Source organism: Colias eurytheme, chromosome 3 (genome assembly GCF_061535395.1).
Source record: "Colias eurytheme isolate Ceu_HAF_F1 chromosome 3, ilColEury1 Martin Lab GWU primary, whole genome shotgun sequence".
Lineage (NCBI taxonomy): Eukaryota > Metazoa > Arthropoda > Insecta > Lepidoptera > Pieridae > Colias > Colias eurytheme.
Window position 1 is genome coordinate 11,641,456 of NC_142982.1, and position 23,453 is coordinate 11,664,908.

Sequence of the window (23,453 nt, forward strand, 5' to 3'; positions counted from 1 at the left end):
TGAAAACATAATATTAAACGATAGCTCATGTGCTGGTGACAAAGTTGGGCGGGTTGCTTGTTATGGGTGTACACATAGAGTTTTAAGAATTCATCTACTTGAAAAAAAAATGCGTCTGGAATTTTTTAAGTATTTTTTACGTACTTAGCGTATGCAAATCTATAACCTCCTTTGGGCTTAGTATACCAACAGTGGGACACCCTGTATAGTAAAAATTTTACAGAATAATATACATAACCTAGACTTCATAAAATTGTGGAAGTCCTCCGAACTTTCGACTAGGTGAATCGATTTTGATGATTGTTTTTTACTAGCTGTGCCCCGCGGTTTTACCCGTATTGCTCCGCTCCTTTTGATCTTTTTGTGGTGATTATAGCCTTACGCATTACCTTACTCGATAAATGAACTAAAAAAATCTAACAGTGATACATAATTTTTCAAACCGGACCCGTGGTTCCTGAGATTAGCGCTTTCAAGGAAGCAAACAAACTCTTCAGCTATATAAGTATAGTTAGTGCCTTCGGGTTGTTTTGCAATCTTTCAACTACATTGATGATCAAATGACGTAAGATAAACGGTTGCGTTGCGCTCAACTTTGAGGGTGATTGACATTATGATATGAATTTTGAAAGAGTTTTTCACGTCCTTCATATAATATTTTACCAGTTTTATCGTATAAAATCGTGCTCAATACTCATACTAGGTGCTTTTGTAAGAAGTCAAGTCTTCTATTTTATACAAATTAACATCGTTTAGCAATTATTATGACTTAATTTGTTTTTTCCCTAATTACTTTATTAAAGTAATAATTCATCCTTGCAACTGTTTGATTTAAAACATACATTTAAAATTGTATTGAATTATTACGCATACCTATTTATATGAGATAATACACACCGTGTGAAATGTATAAGTATTCCTTAAATTCTTAATAACTTTCATGTAATTAAAACGAAACGCAAAATTCCCTATATTATTAAACAACCCACATAACAAAACAAAGAGGAACACAACCTCCGCCGAGAAGCCGGCAAAAGTTGTCCAGAACTTCGCCTTAAGAATATATTAAGGCTTTGTTATAATTGTTTATCTTCAAAGATTCATATCTGTAATACTGAAGGCATCAACTTCATTTATATTCCGCTGAAGGGTCGAGATCATTATATAAGGAACAATACCCGAATTTAAATCTTTGGAAATAGCTCCCCATTGAATCGTAATCATAAATAGTATTTTGAGTTAGTATCCGAATACTCAAAGAGCTCAATTTTAAGTCACTGTTATTCTTGGTATTATAGCAATAGTGTGGCTTTTAGTCTTTTCAAGTTTGAGGGTTTGGGAGTGTTTATGTTGATTTTGAATAATTATATAGTTAGTACCCAATATAACAGTCTAGGTTCTCTAGTAAGGTTTTCGATAGTTGCTTCTTATGTCCATGTGAGAGAATACTAAATATGGCCCTTTTAGTAGGCTAGACGATAGTTGCAGATTGAATAAGGTAGGTAGGTACTACATTAAAATCAGCTCTCTTTTTTGGGTAACTAACTTATATCTATCCAACTGTCTTTCATTGGTAAACCGCTGTATAAATAATGTAATTTAGCGTAGAAATAGCCTAAAGATTTGAATCTGAAAGTCACAATCACACGGGATGACTTTTTTCATTAACTCTTAAAAAGTTGATTTAGAAGCTGGAAATTTGAACATCTCTCGCAAAAACACTTAGTTAGGGAAAGGTACTGGCTAAACAGTTTAGGACCCTAAAACTATTGTTTCAAAGTTCAAAATATCTTGGCACTTGAAATTGCAAGGTTACTAGTCCTTTCGGGGGTATAGGGCGGCTGTAATTCACACCTGTTTCCCTTTACGGACAATCCGCTAGGCGTCTAAGTACCAAGCAAGACTGGAATATAAGTACATACATTTGTATGTTGTATAATGCCTTTAGTATTTGCATATTTTGATATCCAGCCTATATTTTGTTCAAACTAGAACTTTGAATCAAATAAGAAATAGGTAAATTGCCTACGACACAAATGTCATTTTTAAATTTCTACGTAAGTAGATAGTTAGAATATTGGACCCCAGTTTATAATATTGAACTATACTTAGGTCAGGTATTTTTTCTATTAATCAATTCAATTAGATACCTAGTCGGTTCGTGAACTTTTATAGGTAGGCAATAGCCATTGCTAGGTGTCTCACGATTTCGCCCGCAGCGAAAATTATTGGCAAAATATCAATTCCCTATTTCAGTCCTTCAGAAAAATAAAATTTAAACAAAAACATGTACCTAGTCTCCAATTATTTTCTTTCCAAATTTCATCAAAATCGATGATGTGGTTTCAGCGTGCAGGCGTAAAAGATTGACTTTTGCAATCATAATATGTATTAGTAGCTAAAATATATAAAATATACCAGAGATTTTCACGTTCGTTAGAAATCCATACTAATATTATAAATGCGAAATTAACTCTGTCTGTCTGTCTGTTACTCAATCACGCCTAAACTACTGAACCAATTTGCATGAAATTTGGTATGGAGATATTTTGATACCCGAGAAAGGACATAGGCTACCTTTTATTGCGAAATATGTACCACGGGCGAAGCCGGGGCGGACCACTAGTATCTTATAAGTTAAGAAGATCGTAATATAGATAGTAGATACACATAAAACTTTCGCCATATCACTTCAATAACGTTTGTGAAGATCAAGTTATATATAATTTCCGATTTGTAACATTCGGATAATATATTAGGGGGAATAGTAAGTAGGTAAGTATATGTAAATCTTAATATATATATAAATCTCGTGTCACAATGTTTGTCCTCAATGGACTCCTAAACCACTTAACCGATTACAATAAAATTCGCACACCATGTGCAGTTCGATCCAACTTGAGAGATAGGATAGTTTAAACTTTAAACGTGTACCACGGCGAAGCCGGGGCGGACCGCTGGTATAAGTATAAGTAATATGTAAATGTAAGTATTATTATGAAATAGCGAAGGAAAACACCATGAGGAAAATGACATGTGAAGAATCAAAAGTTCGACGACATGTGACATCTGCCGCACTTGGCCAGTATTTGGTAGATATGTACCTATGTACGGTGTACCCTCATAGAATGGCCGTGTCCTAGTAGTGGGAAAATATTATATACTAGTTATTATAAAGGCGAAAGTTTGTATGGATGTTTGTAACTCTTTCACGTAAAAACTACTGAACCGATTACAATGAAATTTAGCACAAATATAGAGGGTAACTTGGATTAACACATAGGAAAGGTTTTATCCCGGAAATCACACGGGAACGGGAACTATGCGGGTTTTCCTTTGAAAACGCGGGCGAAGCCGCGGGCGGAAATCTAGTATTATATATTTAGCTGATGATGATGATAGTATTCAGTAGATAAATATACCTAAAGGATTAGGAGATATGCAATGATATCAAAATTACCTATGCTATGACGTAAAATAACCCATAAATTAAGAAACGTTGAAACTATTTCAAGAGCTTTTCCCGAAAGCTTTCGGTATTGGATTAATCTTAGCGTAGCTATACTTACCTATGTATCACATGGCTAATCTATACCTACCTAGTGCTATTAATGTAATAGAGCGGTTTTTTCCACCATGTAAGCTACGAAACTGATAAACCTATTCTGAATATTCATTCAACAGTAGAAAGCTATACATTCATCCAGAGAGAAATTAACAACTTTATCCGAGGAAAACGCGAGAAAATCCGGAGCCAAGTACTAGTCATAAATATTAGCTAGTAGGTACATAATATTATTTTGTAACTTGTTTATCCATTCGCTAAAATAATCGCTTACAGCAAAGGTAATGGTGAGTAAAAGCAAATGGTTTTAGCTTTTCTAGTTACTTGATTTCGCAATTTTCTTTTCAGTTTAATATTATGAACATTCTGTTGGTCAAAGTTTGTTTTATACCTACTTATTTATATTTTATGTTATGTGTGTTGATTACTCTTATTGGAAATTATTTTTTTGGCACGGAGTAAAAAGCCAAATACTCGTATTACGCTAACGCGCTTAACGTAATTTCAAGAAACCGTAAAAATAACGTTATTTATTTTCAATTGAATTCAATAATATTAGCCAAGTAAAGCTAGTCCCAATTAATCTAAGAGTAATTACAATTAATTAAGACCGAAATATTATGTGCGGAAACAAATTTCAGTAATAACGTTCTTTTAAACCGTTCTGAAGAAAAAGTTGAATTATTATTATTTTGATCGCGTGTTTTTATTGAATTTCGTTTAAAATTGCCATGATAGCATCACGAAATTCTTACATTTTCTTAAAAAAATCGATTATAAATCGATTCTAGAACGTCAAATTCCATTTTCAAACGTTCGCCGCGTAATTGCCAAATTACTCACATTATGAAAACAACTCCTTATTTCTCCAACCACACACTACACAACACACAGACGTTTTTACTGCTATTTAAATACAGCAAATACTAAAAATCACAGCACAATTTAATCTGTAATGTTTATTCACTCGCGTATATTTTTTAAATCAACAAACGTAACATTCCATCGAATGATCGGGGCTAACTGAGCGGTGTGAACCCGGTCGCTTTTCAGAATATATCTAGCTCTTTCGCTCAGTATGGGGTTTTGAGCCTCGGTGTAGGCTGTCTCGCTCTCGCGGAGTTCGTATTAACGTATAGGTCAATATGAAAACTCTTCGGGACTGGAGGCTGCGTAGTGTGACCACGTAATGGTGTTTATAATTTGCATTCGGATGTTACATTTTTGGGGGTTCTTTTATGTTAATTTTTTGTCATGTCTATTTATAGATTTAAATACATTGGATAAAGATAATATATTTTTAATGGTCATGTTTGGTTAATCGTTCCATTTCCTATCTACAAATATTTTTTATCATCGGCAAGAGACATTATTTTTTTGATTTATTTTGTTAAATACTTTCATGACTTGATAAATGGTATTACGATTTTCATTTAATATTGTTTATGATGAGGTAAATACTAAATAGTAAACTCAAAATATGTATACTTTGACTACCGCTACGACATTCATATTTTAACATGGCTACTACAAATTTTAATACAGATAAAAATGAATAAGTTATATTTTGAATTGTATTTATGCTGAAAATTGATTTTATTTCATTACATCTTATTCAATCACCAAACACGACGCATATCTCAAACCATAATCACTACATAGTATAAAATAGGGATGTAACGATACATGATTTTGCCGATACGATACCGATACCGATATTTGTAATCAAATATCGGCGATACCGATACCGATACCGATATCGATGGCTTGGTAGAAAAATAAATAGTGAATTATGCATAAAAGTTACCAACATTAAACAGAGACTCAACTGTAAATCGTATTCTTTTAAATAACAATGCCAAATCAAAAAACAAGAAAACCATTTATTTTAGTATTATTATTTTGCAAAGTCAGTTAAACTTTAAGTTATACACATACAATCAGTTCCTAATAAAAGTTTACTATTGGTAGAGTTTTTTCAAAAAACAAAGTGCGCACGCGCGGGCGGCCTCCCGCATCGTTCATTGGGCGCGGTTTTTTGAATTGTTTGATATCGGTATCGGTTGTTTTATAATCGGCGATACCGATATATCGGCTTGCCGATTATATCGGCCGATATATCGGTATCGGTATCGGTATCGTTACATCCCTAGTATAAAACAAAGTCGCTTTCCCTGTCCCTATGTCCCTATGTCCCTATGTCCCTTTGTACGCTTAAATCTTTGAAACTACGCAACGGATTTTGATGCGGTTTTTTTAATAGATAGAGTGATTCAAGAGGAAGGTTTATATGTATAATAAGATCCATTAAGTAGTGGAGAAGTACTTTTATTTTTGAGGTTTCTAATGTGATGTCGTAAAAAATTACATTTATTCCGCTTACATTGCAAACGCAGGCTGAACCCTACGAGTTTTATCAAAATAATGTACTAAGTATTATACACATTGAAAAGGTTTACAGAAAAGTCCGCGATGGTATATGTCTATCTCTTATGGATAACCCACAATAACTTTTTTTTGTCATTTACTTTTTACGACAAATAATGGCTAATTTTCGAAGCGATTTTAACCAATACAGCATTAATCCTTAACCAATTAAATACCATGGATACATTGTTCATTTAATATAGATCTATATGGCCCTTTACACCGTATGATTTAAGTGAATATTTTCGAAGATATTACAGATTTAAAAATTGCAGGACGTAGCGTTTGCGGCCGCCCGGCTATGTATTTTATACCCGTGCGATGCCGGAGGCCGGAGCGGGCCGCTATATTTTTATACCTATACAACGTTCACAATTTTTCTGTAGTGTATTTAGTATCAGCATTGCACCCGTGCGAAGCCAGGGCGGGTCGCTAGTTCAAAATAAAATAGGAAAAAAAATCGGATAGTCGCACCGAAACTTTTCAACGACTTTCTAAATCATAGAATCTCTACATAACCGGCTTTAATCACGCATGCGCAAACCCTACAGACGTACAGAACACACCCCAACGCTACGAGAGCACACATAAACAATCGTGAGTATGCATCGTACATTCCACGTACACACGCACAATTCTAAACAGATATACGATCTTTCATACAAATATTTTACGCACACATACACGCGTGTGTTGCACTTCTAGTTGATGTTTGTGTGCGTTTTGATATTCATTGAGCGCTGTCAACGTTTTTTAAAACTGTTTGTTCTAAGCAATGCACCGATGAAAGGTTGTTTAGAGTAAGGTCTACGTTTCAGCATTTTTAGATATTGTTTTTGCGATGAGACGATAGTGTAGATTTTCTCCATCTTTGCAATATATTATGCATCTTATATGATGTTAATATTATGTGACAAGTTTTTGGATAATTGTTTTTTTAAGCTATCGCGGGCCTTGAGTGCGGGGACCGAATCGAGAAATTCCGTAACGAAAAAACCTCACTCTCCCCACTCCGACGGGCTTGGAGGTGTGGCTTGAAGGCATGCTATGCAATAGCTTTACCCCGGCAGTTCTCGGGGACTTCTACACGTCTTTTTTATTTGTCTGTAACAGAAAAGGAAACTTTGGTATCTAAGTACAAATTACCAAATAAGTCACGTTTCAGTTATACTACATTTTCTTCCCTTCTTGAAAAAGAATTTGTATGTAATAATTTTGTGTCTATTTATAATCACAATCTACATGTTTAAAACTATAATTTATAATGTGGGTATCCCAAAGCCTACAAAAAACCTAACTCAACCAAGCATCGAACCTTAATCTTTTGAAGACGGAGTGAAAGGACTAAGACAGGCAAAAGGGCATTGTAAATTATCCATCATTTAGCCTTCATTTAAAACTTCTCAAGGCTTTGTAGTTGCGGAACTTTATAGAACGAATAGGGTAACTTAGCTAAGAAGTGTTTATCTAAGTTCCTTGAGGAAAACTCAGTTTCCTCGGTTTAAATAATTATTATCACAAAACACTCTTTAATATTATCTTCATACTATTATAAAGGCGAAAGTTTGTATGGATGTTTGTTACTCTTTCCCGTAAAAACTACTCAACCGATTACAATGAAATTTAGCACACATATAGAGGGTAACTTGGATTAACGCATAGGATAGGTTTTATCCCGGAAATCCCACGGGAACGGGAACTATGCGGGTTTTCCTTTGAAAACGCGGGCGAAGCTGCGGGCGGAAATCTAGTACTTCATATAATCTTTGTAAATTTCAAAGGAAATTCCCATAAAAAAAAATATTTTCATCGCGAAAAAAAAAGAGCCTTTAGACAAAAATAATATCATAAAATCGCTCCGTTGCGAGTTGCGACCTAACAGGGAGACAAACAAATGCATTTCTTCTCATTTATAATATTTTATAAGTAGGTAGGTACTGTAGAGCCGTAAATAAGTATATAAGAATCATTATAAGGAAGTAAGGATAACCATCTACAACAATAACTATACTATTACAATAGATAGCATGGATATAGCATTGCTACAGAGCATTCAAACCCTATATAAATGTCTCTATAGCATATAATATCTTCAATACTGGATACCTAATACCAAATTAATTGTACCATTCTGCGGTTCAACGATTATCGACATTATGTAGATCGTTAATTTTATTAGTATTAGATGATACTTGATTGTTCTGTTTCTTGTTTTAATTATTCTTCTTATCAATCAAAATCTCTTTTATTTTTCGTTTATTATCCCTACTAGTCCCTACTAGTTGAGTGAACGTAATATAATATAATATTATTAAAATAAGGCAATATACAGGGTGTCCCGCTTTCGGTATACTAAGCGCGAAGGGACTTGTAGTTTTGCATACACTGATCACATAAAAAATACTTAAATAACAAAATTACGCGAAAAATTGTTTGCTAAATTTTTCCTTAAAATCCATGTATTCGTCTCTAGCTTCGCGCAGCCGGCATATACCGCTTCGCTAATGTGAGTATTTTGTCTATGAAAACATAATCTTAAACGATAGCTCACATGCGGGTGGCAAAGTTGGGCGGTTTGCTTGTTGGGGGTGTACACATGGAATTTTAAGAATTCCTCTATTTAAAAAAAAAATGCGTCTGGAATTTTATAATTATTTTTTACGTACTCAGCGTATGCAAAACTACAAGTCCCTTTGCGCTTAGTATACCGAAAGTGGGACACCCTGTATATACGATATATTTTCATTTTATTTCAAGCAAGTTTAAAAAATGACATTTTTAATAGAATCGGAGTAAATCCAATTTCATTGTAAAGCAAATGCTAAATAATGATTATATGAAAAGTTTATATTTTAATCAAAATACGTATTCTGTTGATCTGTAGAGTCATTTTCATTAGTCACAAAGTTAGAAGACTAGAATCCCTACTAATATTATAAATGCGAAAGTAAGTCTGTCTGTCTGTCTGTTACGCTTTCCCGCTTAAACCTTTAATAGCTTAATAAAATTTTCCGAATTAGTCGAGCCGTTCTCGTGTTTTACGCTCGAAAACTTAACACTATCACAATCAAAACACTATTCACGTTGACAGAAATTCAAATTCTTCGCACAAAGAAATAACAACAATATAAAGAAAAGCAAAACCAACTAAACAAATGGCTTACACTAAAAATAAACAACCCCTTTCAACTATTTATCACAATGTTATTGGATACACCGTCACAAAGCATATTCAATAAAACAAAGCTCGTGGATGAAGGAATGATAATAAATTGTATGGAAAATGTATATTTTACTTCCGCTTTCGGGATAAGGGGCGACGCTCAATGAATTGTCGCAAGAATATTTGAAGTGAAACTTCTTTATCGGGGTTGGAAAAAAATTTTGTGTAACATTTTTTCGTTATGCATGACATTTTTCCGTTACGCGCCATCTTTGATTCGACGTACTTCTGTAAAGTTGCATATACTAAATTATTTTTTGAAAAATAAGGTCATAAAGAAGTTTCACTTCTTACGTGTGTACACTAGTACACACACACATTTTTTTTATTAATGCGAAACATAAAAAATTATATAAAAACAAAAACTTCATATTAAGCAGGTTTAGGTCATAATAATTCTCAGTCAATTGCAGATGCAGTTTTCAGTTTTTCTACATTCCTTCTTCCATTCTTTTCTTGCAACAGTTTAATTTACTAATCCGGTACATTGATTATGTGGATAATAATTAGATAAATTATCTATTTCAAGTTTTATATTCGCGTAGTATGGATTGCGCTCTCAACTAATTACTTGTCAGTAATAAATGGGGGTAGGTAATTATGGAAATTATAAATAACTAGCTTTCCGCCCGCGGCTTCGCTCGCTTCTTTCAAAGAAAAACCCGTTCCCGTAGGATTTCCGGGATAAAACCTATCCTATGTCCTTTCTCGGGTATCAAAATATCTCTATACCAAATTTCATGCAAATTGGTTCAGTAGTTAAGGCGTGATTGAGTAACAGACAGACAGATAGAGTTACTTTCGCATTTATAATATTAGTATGGAAGTATGGATTACACAATTTGATACACTCTCAATAGAGCTGCTCGCTCTATGAAGCAATTGTTGCACGAAGCAGCTCAGTCATTGTGGTCGTGGCTCGACAGAGGAAAATGACGTGTGCTGTCATTTACCTGCTGAGAGAGGCTGCTCGCTCTTTGCGGACCCGCCTATTAAGGATGGAAAAAGAAAAATATGACCTAAGCTACGCGGCAGGTGTATGACAAACCTTATAGAGTGAAAAGGATTAGATATATTGATTTATTTGTTATCTATCATTTTTGTGGCTATTATAAGGAAAACGTGTATAGTTTATTGAGTTACTATCTTATATATAAAATTCTCGTGTCACAATGTTAGTCTGCATACTCCTCCGAAACGGGTGGACCGATTCTCATGAAATTTTCTGCGCATATCGGGTAAGTCTGAGAATCGGCCAACATCTATTTTTCATATGTACCACGGGCGAAGCCGGGGCGGACCGCTAGTATTACTATATTATTTACTCGTATAAAATAACTCATAGCTTTTGATTTTGATAGCGTATCATCATCAGGAATTATGTCGGTACTGACTGAAAAATATAAATGCTTTCATCACTATTAAACTGATTAAATATTAATGTTCGTTATTTTGTTATTATTATTATTTACATTCGATAAATTTTCATTCGAATATTGTATGTACAATATTCAAATTTATGTTTATTTTAATACGTGTTCATAACGTAACTAGCTTTTTCCACGCAGCTTCGCCCGTGTTGTCTAAAATTTAACAAATTATACATACACATTGTAGGAACACACATATGCAATTCGCTGATCGAGCTTTTTGTATATGTGTGCGTCCACATTGTTTCCCCGACGCTTTCTACATTTATTATAGAATTATTATTGAAGTGAAACTTCTTTATCGGGGGTGGACAAAAATTTTGTGAGACATTTTTTGCGTTACGCCGCGCGCGTTACATTTTTTGCGTTACGCCGCGCGCGTTACATTTTTGCGTTACGCCGTACTCGTGACATTTTTTTTCTTATCCCTACCACGCGTGATTCGACGTATACTTTCTCCAGCGGAGTAGGGATATCGTATCGTTTTAACGTACGTCCTACCACTTTACTTGACCGTTTTTCTATTGCACTCGTATTTATTTCCAACGCTCTATGGTGACGTGATAATATTATATTAAAGTGATCAGCACAATCAAAGTGTTTATTTTAATTATTCTAATTCCAGTGAATTTAAAAAAAAAGTAAGTAATTACATATCTTTTTCTAATACTTAGGTGTAATTATGGTATTTATTTTTCTAAGTTATTTAAAATTAACCTCACTTTTTGATTGTATTTTTCAATTTTTTCAATTTTATTATAATATGTATAGATAATATGTATAGATACACTAGCACGTGGGTGGAATTATGTATAAATTTTTTCTAATACTTGAATGTTATTGTGGTACATATTTATTTTTCTAATTCTAAAATATTTACAGTTATTCTCAGTTTATGATTGAATTTTTTAAAACACCAACACGTGGGCGTGATCATGTTATTTATTTTTCAAGTTATTTAAGCTTAACCTCTGTCTTAATATGTATATATTATGTACTATGTGCGTCATTAATTTCTGACTGTTTCGAGATTTGATGCAAAATAAAACAGTGTGTAAATAAAATTAAACAATTGAGTAAAAGTATAATTTCATACATAACACGTTGAGAAGTTCCCTGTATAAATATATATACATATCTTGTATAAATACATACATAATATGCCTATAGATCTTTACTCAATTGTTTTATTTTATTGATTTTTTACAAATTTTATTTACACACTATTTTATTTTGCACCAAATTTCGAAACAGTCAGAAATTAATGACGCACATATTATATTATATACGTTTTAATATAGAATATTTTTTATTTTACAACCTTTACAACTCGATCATTAGGAATTTATTACCTCTATTGTTCGAACAAAAATAAGTTACCGACTTTAAGAACGTGCCGACAATGTAAGTACACAATTGTTTCTTAGAAAACATTTTAGGAGTATACGATAATAAATCTATGACTCACGTAAACACGTGTTTGCTTGATTGGTGTCAGGTGTTCAATTATAATTTTATGAATTCAAAATTTATAAGAATAAACCTCAAACTCTCTGTCCAATCAAAATCCGCCTAAGTCGAAATCTTTATAAGCTGAAAACGGCAGTGGCCGGCGTAAATATTCAAATAGGTAGCGAGGAGCGAAGCGACGAGCATCTTAGGTTAACTTTTGAACTACCGCACGAGCCGAGCGAGCGAAGCGAGCGAGTTGCAGCAGCGGCTGGTGTAAATATTTAAATAGGTAGCGAGGAGCGAAGCGACGAGCATCTTAGGTTAACTTTTGAACTACTGCACGAGCCAAGCGAGCGAAGCGAGCGAGTCGCGGCAGTGGCCGGCGTAAATATTCAAATAGGTAGCGAGGAGCGAAGCGACGAGCATCTTAGGTTAACTTTTGAACTACCGCACGAGCCGAGCGAGCGAAGCGAGCGAGTTGCAGCAGCAGCCGGTGTAAATATGTAAATAGGTAGCGAGGAGCGAAGCTACGAGCATCTTAGGTTAACTTTTGAACTACCGCACGAGCCGAGCGAGCGAAGCGAGCGAGTTGCAGCAGCGGCCGGTGTAAATATTTAAGTAGGTAGCGACGATCGTGTGACTAACGTATTTCTTTAATATTGTATATAGTAAATTATTTTTTGAAAAATAAGGACATAAAGAAGTTTCACTTCTTACGTGTGTACTCTAGTACACGCACAAATATTATTATTCAGTAGTGCATAACGGCTAGCTTAAACAACACATATTGTAAAAAGGATTAAAAAGTGATTAAAGTAAAGGCTTTATTATTTGGGCAACCTTGGGGGCAGCAGCACCACTCAACACACATATTATAGTTAATGGCTAAAGATACCTCAAGAACTATCTATTTTAAATACCGCATCAATCCGTTGCGTAGGCTAAAGACCTAAGTTAATGCAGGCAGATAAACAGCGGGGAGTGACTTTGATTACTATCATTACTACGTAGATATATTATATTCAATACTTATTTATATTTCGTACTAGCTTTCCACCCGCGGCTTCGCCCGCGCAGTCAATGAAAAACCAGCATAGTTCCCGTTCCCGTGGGATTTCCGGGATAAAACCTATTCTATGTCCCGGGGTAAAAAGTAGCCTATGTCCTTTCTCGGGTATCAAAATATCTCTATACCAAATTTCATGCAAATTGGTTGATTGTTAAGGCGTGATTGAGTAACAGACGACAGACAGAATTACTTTCGCATTTATAATATTAGTATGGATTGTACACTGAACTATTAACCACTAGGTACGTAATTCGACGGAATAAGTAAATAGTGAACTTGTAAAAAATAAACCATGGTGCGTATCTGAAAAACACTTTATAATTATTAGTGTCCCCATACATATTTATTATTTATTTTATATTACAGTAAAATCTATAATAAAATTTTTAGTCAACTGTGAAAAGCTTTTTAATGACGTACGCACGTAAGGATAATAATTGAAACAGCTTAAAACTCAATTCCATTAGCATGTAAATTTTATAATAATTACCGGTATTAATTGATGCAATATTTTATATTATAATGAACAATTACTAAATTGCTGAGTATTGAATTGCTTTTGCGATGTCAATCAATTTTATGATTTAAATGTGGGACTCGTCGTTTTAATGAACTAGCTGATATACGCAACTTCGTCTGCTTTTAATTGATAAATTCTTGCTTTTAATTTTTTTTCTATTATACCATTTATACTCCGCTCTTACTAGTATAAAACATCATCACGGGGCGGGACTCGAACCCGCATACTTTCGCGCCATTCCGGGGCGGATGCTTGACCAACTCAGCCACTCGTGACCCGCCAGAGCGATCGAATTTATTCTATTCTTTCAGTTTTATGTGTCTAAGGGACACACCGCGCATTTTTCTATCCTTTATAAATTTACATTTATAAAGCATATAAATGCCATAAAACCAAAATATCAATTTCAACAAAATATCATCACTTAAAGGTACATATCAAAATATAATATTACCTATGTGTTTCTCGATGAACGTGTGTGTTTTTTTTCCTTTTCGATAAATGAACTATCCAACACAGATTTGTTTTAAATTTGAACAGTTGAAATTACCTGCGATCTCGTATGTCGATTTGTGAACAAAATAATTTCTCGGTATGTTAGGATATCGGTGTTTAATTATTTACTAGCTTACCGCCCGCGGCTTCGCCCGCTTTGTCTAAAACCTAATAAATTATATACTTAAACCTTCCTATTGAATCACTCTATCTATTAACACTAGAGCGCTCGCGCCTAAAATTTTCCTTGAGTGCACGCGTGGGTTACATATACGACGCACCCCACCAATACGACGCACGTTTTTTTTCATAAAAATCGTAGTTTAAAAAGTAAACGAAGTACTTATTTATGAATCAACTTTATTTTTAAGTGATGAAACAAAAAAAATATCAATATTTTCTCATTTTATTTAAATTATGAGCTAAACATAAACCTCTGTGAAAAGTAACTAATTTTTTACTTATTGTGATCAATCAGTTTTTTTTTACTTTGGAAACTACAAATTTGGTAAAAATAATCATCTAATTATAAAGTTTAAGAATAAGTTGTTCTTATCCAATAAAATTTTATTTTTAATAAAAAATAAGTATGTCCTAGCACTCGAATATCAGTATTTTATTTCGATTTTAGTTACCCAGATATTAATAATTTCTTAAAAGTATAAATTGATCATAAGAGCAGTAAAAAATAAAAGCGGTATTCAGCGTCGATTTTCACTCGTAATTGTATGATTTCAAAAACTTCCTAGATCGCTCGCGCGGGGGACATGCGTCACCCATGTACTTTTATATTTTCGCAGAGTACACTTCGTTGCACCAAGGAAGCTGACACGCTGCTAAAATGTCCGGTGATTGGTAGTCGGGGAATACCTGAGACAACAACACTCAAGCACGATTCTTTAAAAAAATATTTAGCAATATAATACACTGGGTGACCTATGTCCCCCGCGCGTGCGCTCTAGTGTTAAAAAAACCGCATCAAAATCCGTTGCGTAGTTTTAAAGATTTAAGCATACATAGGGACAGAGAAAGCGAAACTTTGTTTTATACTATGTAGTGATAGTGATTGTATCCTTCAGTTAAAAAAATACTAAGATTCACTATGATGCTGAGTTTGTCATAGAAGTAATAAACCTAGTCTAGAAACAATTACCTATATCTACTATAATAACCAAAGAAATTTCTTTCTCAATATATTTATAGATTTTCCCGCCCGTTTTTCTTAAATAAAATGTGAGCACATTCTCGAAAGAAATACGTAACAAGACGTAATGAGAGCAGTGATAAGAAGTCTCATGTGCAATCTTCAACGAAATCGAAAATAGACTGTGGTTATATTATTTGGTACTTTTCTATCGCATTAAAACTATAAATGATATGATTTTTATGTTATCTATGGGAAGTATCGACAAGCGTGGATTTGGCAATATCTGTTAAGCGTTGAAGAAAACTATTTACCTACACCGAAAAATATTTTGTCTCACGATTATTAAGAAAGCATATCACTAATATGGCTGACGTGTAGGACGAGCTTTTTTAAACAGGCTTATTATCTGTACATTTGTCGGAGGCCTCCGACAAATTCTGAGAATTTACTGGCCTGAAAAGATATCCAATGACTATCTATTGGAACGCTGACTGGACATGGATTGGACACACTCTTAGAAGGGACACCTTACATATGGGTATATGGTTTGCAAGCCCTGGAGTGGACTCCGCAAGGAAAAAGAAAGCGTGGCCGACCTAGACAATCCTGGCGTCGTTCCGTGGCAGCGGAGGCTAGGGCGATTGGTTTGACGTGGCCGGAGCTGAAGAGCGTAGCCCAACACCTAACTCGATGGCGGCGCACTGTGGACGCCCTCTGCCCCACATAGGGGCCATATGACCTTAAGTCAAGTAAGTCATTATCTGTACATTAATTGTATGGATTTTGATCCACATTAAAGGTGAGAATACAATAATATCATACAATATGTATTATTAACCAGGTATATCATTTATTTAAAAAAGAGCTAACAACTGATACCTAGTAAGCGACAGCTTTCAAGCAGTTGTAGAAATAGCGCCTTGGTAGAGTCATAATTGCAATAATAATATTGTTTTGTATAAAATCGCTTCCGCTCATATCATACCCGCTACCTGAAGACGCAAAGCACCCCACCGAGTTCGTGGTTGGGTGATAATCGAATCCCTTTGTTATAACAACAAGAAAAATCCCTTTTAATTTCGCCACAAAATTGTAGAAACAAACACGTCACTTTGTACTTTGTAGCACTTATTAATATTATGATACATATAGAGATCGATATTTATTAGTACCTTTGTAAGATTGTCTTATTAATTAGTACCTTAGAATACAAATGTACTGTAAACATAGGTAGGTATGTATTGAATTTTTGTATATGCCCTGAAAAAAATCAATCATCGATTTTTTCCTTACCTTTATGTAAACATTCTTTCATTTCTCCCTAAAATCACTGATTTAATCAATTAAATCATAAACAATAGCAGAAAATAAGGAAAGCAAAATATATTATAGCAATATAGGTCTTTTTTACCGGGTATAAATATTTTACTATGTCCATGAATAAGCTAGAAATGTTGTTGAGTCTGACAGACCAACTTTAAAATCAGCGGAACAAAGCTAAAGAAAGACACTACAAAAATATTAATATTTACAAGCTAAACCTAGTTGCAATAGACTATTGGCATTGCTAATTCACAATCGAGTCAAACGCAAATTGTTCAATCCACGTCTATTTACTTGAGTAAAGATATTTGTGATTAGGCGGGTCCACACAGAGCGAGCAGCCTCGCGAAGCAGTTGCTGCACGAAGTTCTATTTGTGTGGACGTGCCCCCACCGCCGAGGAAAGCGTCTGGGCCGAATCTGAAAAAGAAAAAAGTGAAGAAGATGTAATAAAATTAAGACATCATAGCGCTGCTAAAAGTAGGTATCTTCTTTACCAGATCTATGTTTTTTTACGGCCATTTTCCTTCGAGCTTCGCGCAGCAATTGCTTCGCGAAGCTCGAAGCTGCTCGCTCTGTGTGGAACTGCCTATTCACATACACACAAAACCGTTCATTACTTCTTGCTCTCAATGTTAGTTTTACCTTTCAATCTTTTTACTTTTCATTTGAAATTGCAACTAGATAACAAAATGTTATTTAAAGATCCCGGTCTATGTAGACGTTGCTCGCTGAGGAAAGCGCGTGTGCTACTTTGTAGCAATTGCTTCGCGAGGCTGCTCGCTCTGTGAACCCGGCTTTTCGCGTAATGACTTGTTAAAGATTCATTCCCATTGTGGTCCATGAAAGGTTATTTGTTCTGGTATTTACACAGGCCTGTTTGCCTGTTTGCTTTGTCTTGTAAGAGGATCTTTTGAGCAATTTGTATGGGCTTGGTTTATTGGTGGACAAATATTTTAGACTTGAGATTGTTAAATTGCGCATGAATGGCTTGAAAAGTTGAGACACTAGTAAGTAAGTTGCATGCTTTTAGCTGGTACCTATTTCTCCTCTCTATAATATAAATACATATTGAGATAATATATACATACATACAGAGATAGTATAAATAATCAGTTTTCGAGTAAAAAAACAAATTTGAAAAATACACCTTTCGTCCGCACGCCCACTACCAGCGAATTATTTGATCTGAATTCCTTTAATTTTCACAGGCGTTCTCTTATTGTATTAAAAACACAACGTCATCATCAATCCTTTTGCTGTTGACCTCTCTGTGAACAAAAATCTTATGATCGTTCCTGTTATGTTTACCTGGTTAGAAAATATCTGCAATCTAATTAGAGCCCTTATTAGATTCACAATTCTATCCTATTCTTCGTACAAAATACTTTGAAACGTACGAGCATTCTTCATGAACGCTTGTGGAAATTCTTCGACAAACATTCGCGTATAGGAATTCAATCGGTCGGATATTTTCCACTTTCACGGGGGCTCAGGTAATTTTATATACTTTTGTGGTTGGATCAAAGAAACATTTTTACTCCTTCATTGCTGTCGATATTGGTAGGTGGGAGGGAAACTGTGAAACCAACATTTTTATATTTGTTCTTTGGTTACCTTTAAATTAAATCAGGTGCATATTTTCAAATATAAATAAGCCGATATTATGGCCTAGTGTTTAAGTCTTCTACATTAATAAAAAAATAAATTGATTTTTCAGTTCATCTGAGCATTATTCATATCACCACTTTTTCAAGAGGTGAATAAAAACACCGTGTGGAAACGGGCATAACCATTAAAAGATCGCAGACATTTGATGACTTATATTATGTCCACACCTGGGTCCGTGTGTCGGAATATGCCCTAAACATTGAATGCCACATCCCTACCATTGGAACACATGATGATGAATTTGATACATTTCAGCAGAAAATTTTGACTGCCGACGCACATTAATAAGAAGGTATAATAATATTTAATAGCGACACTAATCACTGTATTTCAATTCAAAAAAGGTGCTTTTACCCATTGATGGTCGAGTTGAAACTAAGCGTTAAGCATTCCATGAATGCTCTATACAGATAAAACTAAGGCAAATTCATTTGAACGACGTGGTATAAAGAATTCTATTAACAACAATTCATGCTCACTCATTCACTTGGGCATTAGGAGTGGGTCGCTACTGTTAGCAAAAATTATAATTTAGAAAATTTGAGAAGAGATGTTATGTCATAGGTATGTTATATAACAGAGCTTTTTTGCTTTTTAGCTGCGATAGTAATTATTCATATTAATGAATTGATTAGTATGATCTGGTATAGGTAATATTTTAAATGAAAAAAATCCACGATGCTCTTTTAAATCTTGTTTAGATACCATTTTGAATGTATTTTAATTTTGAAATATTAATAGACTTCAAATTACATGCCAGGAAATAAAGCTTACGAAGCTCCTAGACCGGACTCTCAGTGGAGTTTCGTTTGCAAAAATAGCGGACCTAAATCTGACTTCTGATATATATTGTATAGATCCCAGACATCCTATAGACAGATGTTGCCAACCAGTTTTGTGGTCCCCCTCTCCCCACCCCGGTAATTAAATATGGCATACAAAGGAAAAAATAAAAATTTCCAATCTATACAATATATATTCAGATCTATACAATATATATCAGAAGTCAGATTTAGGTCCGCTATTTTTGCAAACGAACATCTCCTCGGAGCCTGCTCTATCCTTCTTTTTCACTTTTCGTGCTGTACTAAAAAACTATTATAAAAGTAATAATAAGACTTTTATTTCTACAGCATTTTCTTTCTACTCATTCAGTCTCCATTACTAGAACCACGCCGCACCAGCAGGACGTATAAATACGTCATCACGCCTTCACTAGATGCCGTGTAATTTGAGCCGTCGTTTGTTACCTTACAGGGATCAACAATTATTCTCATGTACGTTAACCGACTTTAAAAAGTGTGTATTCGAATAACCAACCCTTTTTGATCGGTTTGAGTATGTTTAATTCAATTAAGTTATGAATAAGGCCAATCTTCACAAATCTGATTACAGGCTTAGTTTTCACGTCGTTTGGAGGCATGGCCAGAATATGGATGGGTTATCGTATGATTGAACCTCGTTATCAGTATGTCGTATTTATTACCGTATTTCAACCTCGTCATTCTATAGCTGACAAATAGTTGTATCTATAGATATTTATGCTCATCCCATTTTACAAGCAAATTGACCACAACAAACCAACAAAGAGCAAAAAACAAGCAATACATGTAACAAAAGCATTCGTTGAAGTTCATTAAATAACTTTTGCACAAACACATTCACAATCACATCACCGACTCGCTCCAAATATTAAATATTTATGAGGTAAAATACAAAATGTTTTGTTGAAAAACCGATAACGACGAGTTATGAAATTAACCGCTCGAAACTTCATAGGATGTTATTATTTTTGATTGTAATAATGTGAACACAAACGCTGACGTGAATGTAGAACACTTGGTTCAGTACTAAATACATATTTTACTTGCTTCTGTGATCTGTATGTGAATCGCTACATACAAAACAAAGTCGTTTCACGCTGTCTGGCTCTATGTAAGCTTAGATATTCTTTTGTTTCCTTAAATATCTTGTGTAACCAAATACCTCTGTAACGGCTGGATCGATATTCATTAGTAATTAGAACTATTTATTATTATCACGAAGAAAGATCCGTTTGTGTGTTTATACAGAATTAACTTGATTATTTTTCCGACCCAAATATCGACCAATAGAATTGCACCATTCGACGTCACGTGGTACAACCTACAATACTGATAATTTTTTGAAAATTGTCTCTGGTCGTTGACGTCAAACTGACAGGTTCAATTCAATTGTGAAATTATTGGCCGACATTTGGGACGGAAAAATAATCTCCCGAATACCACACGAGCTTCAAAATTATCTGGCATTTCCCTCAAGGTTCCCTGCAAACAAATAAAGTCGTCAAGTTTTTCAGGAAAAATCACTCGCGCTTCGCGCTCGTGATTTTTTAACCTTGACTACAACTTGACTCCTTCATTTGTTTGCAACGAACCTATCGGAAAATACCCGATAATTTTGAAGCTCTTGTGGTATTATAAGTGAAAACTATTTGAAAGATTTTGAAAATACTTTCAACAATATAAATCTACATCATGCCTATCGAGTATCGAGTAATATAAGCTATATATTTTTATACAGGCTAATCGATACGCAGCGAAGTAGTTTCCATACTAATATTGGAATTTCTTTGTCTGTTTTCTTTTAATATCGCTCCATTGTAATTTGGAACAACAATTATAAAAAAATGTAGCCTTTATTCAAATATCTGTCGTAAAGGATAAAAATGACAAGTTTTCTTGTGATTTTTCTTTTATAATAATTTTTAAATTTCAATGCAGCGACATAATAATAGATAGACAAGTATACTTTAACAGTCAGTTAAAAATAGTTCAGTTTATATTTTTGCAACATTATCTGACGTCATATCAGCGCGACAGATAATAAATACCCTTATGAATATTAAAGTGTTCAGATTTATGCACTTCACAGCCCTCGAAGTCAAGTAAGCTTAACGTCTTGTTTCTAGTCTAATAATAGATTTTAATATTGATAAGTATGATGCGTTGAATGCGTTATTTTATATACAGTGTGTCCGGACATGACATACCGATATTTGAAGGGGCTATTCTCCAGGTATTTTTATCGACAATTCGACCCCTCTACAGTCCCCTACCTCACCCCCCTCAAAATGGTTTTCGAATTTTTTAAAGTATGTTTCATCACTCTTATCAATTAAATTTGTTTAGTGGTCCCTAGAATAACTTGTTATTGTTCAAAAAAAAACAAATTTAGTATTTTGTGACACTCACTTTCGAAGTTATTACAATTTTCATAAACTCACTATCCGAATTGATAGGTTTGCCATTTTGAGGGGGGTGAGGTAGGGGACTGTAGAGGGGTTGAATTGTCGATAAAAATACCTGGAGAATAGCCCCTTCGAATATCGGTATGTCATGTCCGGACACACTGTATTTATTAATTTGTTGAAAAAAGGTTTCTTTAAAAGTTTGTTGGTTTGATTGAACGCGCATATCTCTGGAGTCAGGACCTACTGGTTCGAATTGAAAGAAATATTATTAATGTACTAGCGGTCCGCCCCGGCTTCGCCCGTGGTACATGTTTACGTTTTCTCTACATAAGAACCATCCTCGTACTTCAAGGAATATAATAAAAAAAGTATTATCGAAATCGGTTCAGCCGTTCTCGAGTTATGCGCTTACCAACACATTTTGCGATTCATTTTTATATATAAGAAGATTGAATGGTCAATAGTCCATTTATTGAGAAAGTCTTTAAAATCATGACTTCATCTACCCACGAGGTGGGTCCTAATGAATCGTGAATCTTTTCGAACGAAACGAAGTGAAAAAAATTTACGTTATATCTATTTTTAAGAACATGCTCGAAGGACATCATACACGAAGAACACAGTGGAGTGTAGTTTGAAGTAGGAGGTATATGTAAACGTTTTTTTGCATATAAATAATCGTAATTTTCAATATTAGAATAAAATGTAAGATGGATAATAGTTTATCTCCTACGCATTTTGATCAGTTTGATTTTTCCTTCGAAATACTTCCTTAGATATAATTGTTATAAATAAATACACGGTAATATTAAGCTAGTAACAGCCACGTTAGCATAAATTTCGTCTCATTTTGCAAGTTCTAGAAGTTCCTGTAAGTAGTACTAACTGCTGGCTGGGAGAGGCGATAAAAGTATTATTTGAGGCTTTAAATGTTTAAAATTTGAAACGCGTAGCTTTTAAAGGGTTTCCGGTTATTTATAATTTTGTTGTTATTATAAAGGTGTAAATAATATAATTGCAATGTTTTTTTAAGCAGAGGAAAGTGATAAACAATATACATTCTGTTTGTACTATAAACGGGAAAATTTGTTACTAATACTTAATCTTCTTATACAGGGTGTCCCACTTTCGGTATACTAAGCGCAAAGGGACTTGTAGTTTTGCATACGCTGAGTACGTAAAAAATAATTATAAAATTCCAGACGCATTTTTTTTTAAATAGAGGAATTCTTAAAATTCCATGTGTACACCCCCAACAAGCAAACCGCCCAACTTTGCCACCCGCATGTGAGCTATCGTTTAAGATTATGTTTTCATAGACAAAATTCATTCAAAATTAGCGAAGCGGTATATGCCGGCTGCGCGAAGCTAGAGACGAATACATGGATTTTAAGGAAAAATTTAGCAAAAAATTTTTCGCGTAATTTTGTTATATATATATATTTTTTATGTGATCAGTGTATGCAAAACTACAAGTCCCTTCGCGCTTAGTATACCGAAAGTGGGACACCCTGTATATAAAATTCTCGTGTCACAATGTTAGTCTGCATACTCCTCCGAAACCGGTGGACCGATTCTCATGAAATTTTCTGTGCATATCGGGTAAGTCTGAGAATCGGCCAACATCTATTTTTCATATGTACCACGGGCGAAGCCGGGGCGGGCCGCTAGTCTTATATATAAAATTCTCGTGTCACAATGTTAGTCTGCATACTCCTCCGAAACGGGTGGACCGATTCTCATGAAATTTTCTATGCATATCGGGTAAGTCTGAGAATCGGCCAACATCTATTTTTCATATGTACCACGGGCGAAGCCGGGGCGGGCCGCTAGTCTTATATATAAAATTCTCGTGTCACAATGTTAGTCTGCATACTCCTCCGAAACGGGTGGACCGATT

The 23,453-nt window shown here is 34.5% G+C and overlaps 1 protein-coding gene across 1 annotated transcript in view; it reads right to left on the reverse strand.

Moving 5' to 3' along the window:
- Positions 1-4,574, reverse strand: part of LOC149909996 (neuroligin-4, X-linked-like) — a 72,743-nt gene extending 68,169 nt beyond the window's left edge. Inside the window, exon 1 of the mRNA XM_090120103.1 lies at positions 4,409-4,574. The gene's annotated coding sequence lies outside the window, so the exon portion shown is untranslated. The remainder of the gene's footprint in view (positions 1-4,408) is intronic.
- Between the last annotated feature and the right edge of the window lie 18,879 nt (positions 4,575-23,453).